Consider the following 9,937-nt stretch of genomic DNA (forward strand, 5'->3'; position numbering starts at 1 on the left):
AGTGTGGGGGGGGGGGGGAGGCATGTACGAGGGCCCTGACATTGTAGTTAAAAGAAAATTGACAGCATGGATCTTTAACAAAGAGCTTGGCTTGAACTTAAAATGTTTAGATATTATTTTTTTTTTTCTGATGACTCTTTAATAATTGCAGTATTATCATATAATTTTATATTAAATTTTTTTATGGTGTCTCATATATTCTTTAGTTGATAAATTCTTTCGAACGAAAGTCTCATGCCTGCAAATTTTCTAACTTGGCATATATGAGGGCCCCAATAACAGTCAGCGCCACGGGCCCACAAACTCTGTGATACCAATGTCATTTATTATTTTCCATGTCCAGTATAGCAATTATTATATTAGTGGTTATGTCCAGAAATTATTTTTAGTGTACAATTTCCACAATGCACAATCCCACTCATGTAAAGTTTATAACTTTGTAACAAAAAAGTAAATACCCCTCATAATTTTGCCACGAGTTGCCGAAAACATAGTTACTCTTACTCGCCTATAAACAGGTAAAAAGAGACAAAATAAGTCAATTTTTTAAAATTTCAGCGGGAAGCTATAAATCTCATCATGCATCACTCATGGATTGATAATTTGTGTTATGCACCTCTGTTTGTAGTAAGCATGAATATGTGGATGCATAGAGGATATCCAGTTAGAAAATCCACACATACGTTCACACAAAGGAATATGAAAAGAAATACATATTGTTAACTTACTAAAAAGTCTGAATTGTAATTACCTATGAGTGTTGGCAGGCCACATCTCACATGGCCACAAGATTTGTGAACAACCTTCGCTGCCTGACCTAGGTAATAGCAGGCCAGGCCCTACCTAGGATTCTAGAGCGTTCATTGTCACACACAGTTGCAACTTGTAGTTGCATCACAAGTTGCATCACAAAATGGCTCGTTATTAATTAGTATACGAGAGGATAACAGAATTCATGGCAAAGCCAACTATACCACTTCCCTTTGCCATGAATTCCAACCAAAGTATAGATACACAGCTAGTACAATTTAAACTTTTTTGATTTTCTAGAGAGTCTAAAAATTAGGGGAATTAATTCTAATGGCAGAACCAATGTATTTTATTTGAGTTTTGAGCAGGCTGTGGATAGGGCTGCTCTGAAGGCAGATCTGAGGCCCTCAGGTGAAAGTCATCTTGGGTACTAATTTTCAGATTTCTATCTTATTTTAATACAATAAAACGTCCATTTTAAGTACCCCTTGGTACCAAGGGTTTTTCGTAAATTGAAAAATTTGTAAACTAGATCGGGTGTCAGTTTCCAATACTTAGACCTACTGTAGCTATCCCCTGCCATTGAGCGCGATAGGCTGATGGCGGCCAGGCCTAACACGAATCAACAGTCCAGCAGCGAGGACTACCATGCTAGAGCCTACCTGAATTTACCTTCAATAAAAATAAAACCTTCTTAATCCATTCTTCCACTTAACAAAACATTATTTTAAATATTATTCTAACATCTGTATGTTTTATGGATCTTTCTATCCTGTTCTTTCTAGTTATTAGATTGTCGAATTACATGCATTTCGCGATCATATCTAGCATCAAGATGTCAATAAGTTGCTGAACCCAACACTCTCGTTCGGCATCGTAAAAATGCGCACTCAATCCAGTAGTTGGTTGTTCTGGTTTGGTTTACGACGTTAATATAGTGATGATTATACCAGAAATAGAAGAAAAGATCGAACTATTAATAAATAAATACAACAAAATTGATTTTATTTAGAAAAATATACATTATAACTTTGTAAAACGTGTGCAATTGGACTTTTTTTACGGTAATAATTGGTTGATGATGTCATCAGGGGCAAAGACCATTCGTAAAATCGACGTTTGTAAAATGGATGTTCGTAAAATGGATGTTTTACTGTAGATGCTCTAAAGTGCATTACGAAATGCAAAGCATATCAATTGTAGCATTACCTTTTCATATTCCCAAGTTAAACAATAACATGGTTGGTTAAATTATCCAATAAAAATACAATATGTAGTGTAAGGTAAACTTTTAATAATATTATTCAGTAATAATCTGATGTGAAAAAGAAATCACAACAGTATAAACACTATTCCATGTACACAATCTATATGATACAGCAAAGATACTGATGGTGATAAGCGACATCTTTTCATATAAAATATTCAGCATATAGGAAGCTATTCCATTTACTATCAATAAATGTGTGCACAGTGCTGAAAATTCTAAATGAAGCAAACTCAGGGCTGTTCCAGGTCACTAATTACAATATTCTCAAATTCCAATATCATATAGTACTGTATATTTCAACAATGTAGGAATAACCTATCGAATAATTCATATCTGCACTGTAATATGGTAGAGATGAATATATCAGGAGGTAAGGGACAAGTTGAATGAAAGAGGAGGACAGCAAAAATGAGAGACATGACTAAAATCAATACATTGTGAATGAAACTATGAAGAAAAAAAAATAAATTAAAGGAGAAAACTGCACAAAAAGAAAAAAAAATGCAAATAAAAAATATGAGAACTAGATCCTAACAATGTTATTATTCTGTGACGTGCTGAATAATGATCTCTGGATAGATTCACCATAAGCATGATGCAAAACTAATGCTTTCCTGCTCACCAATGGGTCATTCCAGCTCAAATCAGCCAGAATTTTACCTGTTTAAAACCCCTTGGATTTTCCTTTAAAAAAAATCTAAAAATACTTTGATATGTCAAAGGAAGAATCCAAAATTTCAGCTTTAATTTCAAAGCGGTTTTTTAGGTCATGACCTTTTCAAATTTTGGGTACCACGCCCCTTTTTCATTTCAGAATGGCTCCTATAACTTTGCACAGTTTTCAAGAAGCTATATCTTCTGGAAAAACAAAAATAAAAGGTTGAAAATGGTTACAGAGATTTTTATATGACCCCCTACTTCAGAAAATATCAAAATATGGTAGCATGTTTTATTAGAATGTAATGCCATCAAAAATCTCCCGAAGCATTGTGTGAAAATAGATTTTCGCTTTTTCGGAGGGCTGTATTTTATCAATCTTATGTAAAGAAGCTAAAATTAAACATAGACAGATAGAAATCTTTCTTTATTCTAGATACTTACTCAATTTGACATTGTTCTTCCTTAAGGTTCAGTTAACAGTTGAAACATGTTTAAAATATGAAATTATATACAAAAACTTATGAAAATTGGTATACTAAGAAGCAAGAAAAAGTTTTACATCAAATTTTGGAAGGAATTTAATGAACTGGGACTCGGAGTATCTTTGGGTAGATCAGTTTAACTGAGCAGTATTTGACTGCTTTTTTCCCCAAATTCATTGTTCATTTTGGTAAAACTAATGTATTTTTTTATTTGCTTTTTGTGTTTAGATAGTGATAATTATCCATTAGTTCATAAAAATGATTTAAGTACTCAGCAACTGTGCCTATTAAACATTTAAAGGTCATTATTAGTATATTCTGTTCCCATCATTGATTTACATACTTCCAATTTAGAGATCTTATAAGATTGTCTACAGGTGTTCTGATATCAGCATATAAAATAATTCTGGTCAAAATTGAACCATACACTAGAACTGCAATAATCAAAAAGTGGCAGTACTGTACTCTTGCATTATAGCTAAAAGTTTAAGAGAAAAATTAGAAATAAAACTATGCATGTTCCAAGTGAAAAACTATCAAAAGTAATACTTAAAATCATTAACCCCATCAACAAAGTTACCATTAATAGACAATGAAGTATTTAGACAATTTTGAAAATTGGATTTGGAACTAAAGAATATACATTTTTTTTCTTAACATTAATTGTTAATTTCTTCAAATTAAACCATTTTGATATATTAGCAACATTTTTTTTATTAATTAACAGTTTGTAATTCGGTAGGATTTGAGGCAAAACACAGAATTATTAGTACCATCAGCAAATACTGCACATTTTGAGTCTGGAGTAATAATTTCTGGTAACTATTTATAGAATTATTGATTTATAGAACTGTGATGAATATGCTCATTCTACTTACATACATAATATACAAGTTTTACAATATTAGTAAGGAAGGCATGATGGGGTCCTGAAAATGGTTGCAGAACCATAGACCCTAAAAACACCCCTACTTTGACCGACTGGATGACCTCATTGACCCTTAATATTAATTATAAAATTCATAACAATTACAGACACACATATCATCATTCTAAGTATAAAGTTAAAATTTTGTTTCTCAACTCCCTATGTGTGAACTGATTTTTTTTTAAATCAACACTTTTTCACAGATTGTCATGTATTTCTAGATATCAGCTTAAAGTTTAAATCACAAATATTGCCTAAAGAGTATTAAAAAAACTTTCACAGCTCTGTTAGTTTTACTATTCCTTGCAGTAAACTAACCAACTCCAAAAATCCAAGTGCAGACAGCAGTAAGATTTACCCATTGGAATGTCTTGCTAAAACATTCATTTTTTTAATTAAAAAAAAATTTATTTGCACCTTATAAAGCTCCTTATAAAGCTCCTTATTATTATTATTACTATTAGTCCAGTGCGACTGCGGGCATTAAATACACATGCTTGCATCCAAGACCGAATAACACAAACCTGTTTAACAAATGGTGCGACAAATTAGATTTTTGGTGTTGCATTATGTTGGTTGGAAACTCCAGAAATCGCTTGGAAATTAAATTGGGAATACTGTCAGAATGATTTGTTAATGCTCCAAAAGATAACTTGCCCCAGCTATTTTTTTTGTGAGGTTATAGTCAGGTTTTTAAGAGGTTTGTGGTGTTTTCCCCCCCCCCAAAAAAAAAAAAAAAAAATGTTTTACCTATTTCTAGACCTGTGCCAGGGATGTAGTTTATATTGTTAGTTATTATAAATTACAATTTGTAAATACTGTACAGGTGCAGACTTAGAAAGGAATTAGGTAGGTGCGTGTATTTTTACAAAAAATTAATCGCAATTCACTATTTTTGCACTAGCTGTACCTCTAAATTTGCTTAATAGGGTTCTTGATTTAAATTATGCGTCTTGTGATTACGCATAATAATGACCCCTGCAACTTTTGTCCTTTGGCCTTAATTGACATTAACAGCATATTAAAACATAATATTTACAATATCCTAAGTAACATTTGTAATAAATTTGAGCTACAGTACCTCAAAAATATGGAAGACGGACCTTTGACCTATGAACTTTGACCTATAGTGTAAAGAGCATTTTTTTTCATGTTTAGAAGGTCCTACGGATCATTCCTGATAAATATGAGCTCAATTGGGCTATTTTGAAAATTTGACCCTAATGACCCCTGATCTTAGACTGGGGTTAAGGAGGTGTTACTGGTTCCTAATGACCAAATTTAATTGAATTCAGTTGAATCATTTGCCATTAGTAGCATTTGAAATGTTACCAGAAAAAACAAAAGAATAACCCTTAAATGACCTTTGACCCTAAAACCCTGAACACCATAAAGACCCTACCTTATGCCAATGCATATGTGCACAGGACAAGACTGTTCTATGTTATTTGTGACAAAAAGAAGTATTTTATAAATTTTTTTGGATTTTTTACTCCAATGACCTCTATGTGACCTTTGGCAGTGAACATCACATGTATAGTAGGTGTCACCTGTTGTACTGACCAGGTTTGGTTTAGCACTAGTAGCATTTTAAAATGTTGCCAGAAAGAAAGAAGAATGGTATAAAAACATAACTCATAAATCAGCATCATCGTCAGCATGCTGCTGACCGAGTAAAAATCTGCACAACAGAAACTGAACCCAGTAAGTTTCACTGACTGGGCAAAAAGCCTTCATCTCTCGTCACTTTTCCAGTCAGCCTTGATAATGTGATATTTGTTTAATAGGGTTTTTCACAATAAAAATATTACATACTGTAATTTTAAAGGTTTGATTTATTTCAAGTATTGTACTTGTGCAGATATTCTAACCCCTGAATGTCCAAAAGCGGGACACATTGATTGTGAAAGCGGGACTTTTGTTCAAAATATCCAATATATACAGTATATCCAATATATATATCCAATTAACGACCACTTTTAGGACTGGAGTTCTTGTGCCCTTTATCGGAGGTTTGGGTAATTGGAAAATCTTAATAAAATAAGTAAAAATGAAAGCAGAAATTCAGCAATCAAATCCTTCACAAAATAATATATATATTTTTTTTCATCACTTTATTGAAATGCAACATACAGACCATAGAGAATTTTAAAAAATGAAGAAAAACATCGCATCAAGAAAAAAACGAAGAAGGGGGAAGGGGAAGGCTACGCTCAAATTTTCTTTCGCCAAAATGGCAAAAGGTTTAAAAAAATTTTCGCCAAATTTAAAATGCTTTAGCCAAATTAAAAAACCAATACAATTTCACAAAAACAGTTCAGTAAATGAATTTCTTGCTTATTTACGTCTTATTCATTTGTAACCAATCGTAAAGGCGGTAATAATAATAATATTAATGATTCAACAACCGAAACAAAAACGATCATTTACGATATGTGGACCGACGGCTACCGGACCTGCTCTAGGCCTACTGTAGTGCTACGCCTAGGCCTTGGCTATGCCCTAATTCAAATTGGGAGTAAAGGGTGCCTCACTTTTTGGCATTACAAGCGACTGCTATTTAAAGTACTGTTTCGTACAGTACAGTAGGCCTTACCTCTTGTTTTGCTCTACAGCATATCACATGTAACTATCAATAAAACTAATGCTTTTATATTGTTTTTCATGCACTTTCGGTCTTCTGTACTCTTTTCTAAACACAACATATTTTTGTTATCACGATCGCCCAAAGTTTCATAGTGTGTGACACAGAAACAAGCTCAGTGTAAGACGATGAAGATTTAATTAAACAGATTTATAAATAAAGAAACCCCAATGGTTTTATTTTAGAGATAAATATAAATAAATCTAAATTTAATAAAACAAATTTTAATTTCATTCTCTACAAATTTCCTCCGTAATCAGGGGCGGGGAAGCATTTATTGGTTGGTACAGCATGAGAGTCTCCAATAGCCTCAGCCCAAATTTTGTAAAATTTCACATCTAGATGCTTGGAAATAGCACTCAAGTTTTTAAAATGCCAGGCTACTGAAAAGAAACATGCTTGGAGTTTTTTCTGGTGGAAGGTTTAACTTTAATTTTGTTTAATAATAATATTCTGTTGTGTCATTTTAATCAATTTAATATAATCTCCATGGGATGGCATGACAGTTCGTTTTCACAGCATCTGGTAGACCTCTATGCTTGTTATTTTATTAACTGATCGTCTGGTTTTAAGAAGTTGATTTTTGTGTTTAGACCAAATAATACATTCGGAATTAGGAGAGATTCATATTACATAATATGTTTTAAATAACGAAATCGCCGAAGAAATATCGTTTTAGAGTTCTCTCTTAGCGTGGGAACGATAGTTTTAGCGTGTCATGTGCAGGCAATGATCAGAATCTGTACTGAACATGCGGTGAAAATAGGGTCGCTTAGCAAGGTGATACTGTATAGACTCCGCTGGTGAAGATAAGAAGAGCCAAACCTAGCCTAGGCCTAGCCTAGACGAAAATTAAATTTGTTTACACCGTATATAAAAATTTGCTTTCGCCATTTTGGCGAACGATGCAAATTTTTTCTTCGCCAAATGGTATCTCAATTCGCCATTGGCGAATTGGCGAATGGCTCGCGTGAGCGTAGAGAGGGGTTGGCATGCGCCCTCATCCCCCACTGGATCTGCCCCTGATACTTTTTATTGTAATACTTTTTTTTTTACTTTAACAGTGAAAAGGCATGCAATACGTAACATGCCAAAACTGCCGATGCATGAACTTTGCATCAGGTACGAGGTATTTCTCGTCGTTCTGTTCTGTTTACCAGCAAGCCGACACATTATGTTGCATGTTTCGTTTAGTAGTACTGTACAGTATTTATTAGTCACCATTATAATAATAGAATGATTGATTGATTGAATAATAGATAAATATGCTAAGTATTATCAAATTTGAATAAATTTAGCTAAAATTGTCATGCTCAAAAATTTAACACAGTGAATATTGGCCGTACGCGAGAAATTGTGATTTCCCTTGATATACTGTAAATACTACTGCAAGATACAACTGCATATTAACTTTGCGTAGGCCTATGCTTCTTGTTATAACAAACTCACAGGGCTTTGCAATGTGTTGTTTAGTTTAGGAAAATATTATCCTAAAAACAATATCAAGACCATGAGCAAGTGACATCGTAACGACGACGAATGTGTTGTGCTTAGAAAAATACTGGGGAAAATATTATCGACCAAAAGTGGAATCAGGTGCGATCCATGGACTGCAGGTATGTAGCCAAGGTCGAAAATCTCATTAATGTTTTAACCCTTACCATAATTCAATGGGAAAGATATTCGACCACCGCTGCACATTCGTGGTCCATGCATCACACCTGATCCCTAACTTTCACTGTAAAAACAATAATACAAAGACTAATCGCCACGACGAATATGTTCTGTTTAGAATAAAAATTATCAGAAAAGCACATAAAACAATCTACTGTACGGAAAACGGAAATAGTATAAGCCTAGTCATACTGAACTAACCTTTCTACCTGCTTAGCTGTATGCCTGCAAACAAAGAGCGAGTTCTAAGTCAACAGAGCGAAGTGTTCTGCTGCTTGCCTGCATACAGCGTGCCAGGCTTTAAAACAGGCTCGTTTGTAAAGTAACCCCTTTTGCTTGAACGGCTTGGCCTAATCAGCTTGGCCTAGCCTAATTGGACCTGGTCTACCTTTAACAAATTATTTATATTCTTCAAATATATCGAATGTTACATTAAACTAAAGCTAAATCATATTTAAGTTTGATAAAAACAACCTTTATTGATTGAATGTACGTTGTTTTCATAACAATATTCAGTGGGGATTCCAAATATGTAAGGCTCAACCATTGCCTACCCGGTGAAAAGTTCACTTACAACACACGTCGTGTTAAAAACTTTTATACCAAGCTGGAAAATGGACGGTTCTCAGTTGCCCACAATGCTTGCACATGGCTCTGGAAACTTGAGATTCGGTTCTCCGACATAATATTGTTGAACTCTCTGGTTATAATTAAATCATAAAATACCGTACACTCGATTGGAAGGACCTAGAGAAGATTTTACACTAGACAAAGGCGAGACTATAGTGCATCTGCATAGCCTAGAAACATTATGTGAGTAACCGTAGCCATTCGCAATCTGTCTATAGCCGAAATATCTTTCTGATAGATAATTCAACACTATTCCTTTGAAGACAAAATTCCAACATTTAAACACATTTAAATGCCCTCTACAGCATGCCCCTCGGCTCATGACCACGCCCACTGGCTTCCATTTTGGACGGCCTATTTCGCTTTTCTGGCTAAACCCCTGTTGCCTACAGTACACCTATATTATTCATCAAAAACGCAAGATATTACCAGCGGTTTAACTTCAGACCTACAAGCAGCATTATAGCTTTCTAAAAGTCATTTTACTACTAGTTTATTTGTATACAAAGTCAACATGATCTCTGTGACCTCACTTCTTTTTATCCAGACGAATACTAGGTTTATATTGTGTTATACAATATTTTTAAAAAATGGATTAATATAACTACATAAAGAACAGATACTATGTATTATCTGAGCCGAAGGGCCAAGAAGCTTCTCATACCCTACATCATGTTTTTTCAAATGTTATTTGTATGTTCTAAATAGTATTATATAATCATTACTAAGTGGTTTGGATGACTTATGTGGAGGTTTGCAGGGGATTAATGGAATTAATACAAATTCTAGATTTTCATTTTATATTTAATCATTTGGTACATTCTATAGTACATTATATACGGTAATCATTATCAAGTGGTTTGCATGATGTACTGTAGCCAAGTTTTGCAGGGTTTGTA

Source organism: Anneissia japonica, unplaced genomic scaffold, assembly GCF_011630105.1.
Source record: "Anneissia japonica isolate Jap-2015-1 unplaced genomic scaffold, ASM1163010v1 scaffold288012_len1326614_cov192, whole genome shotgun sequence".
NCBI classification, from domain to species: Eukaryota; Metazoa; Echinodermata; class Crinoidea; order Comatulida; family Comatulidae; genus Anneissia; species Anneissia japonica.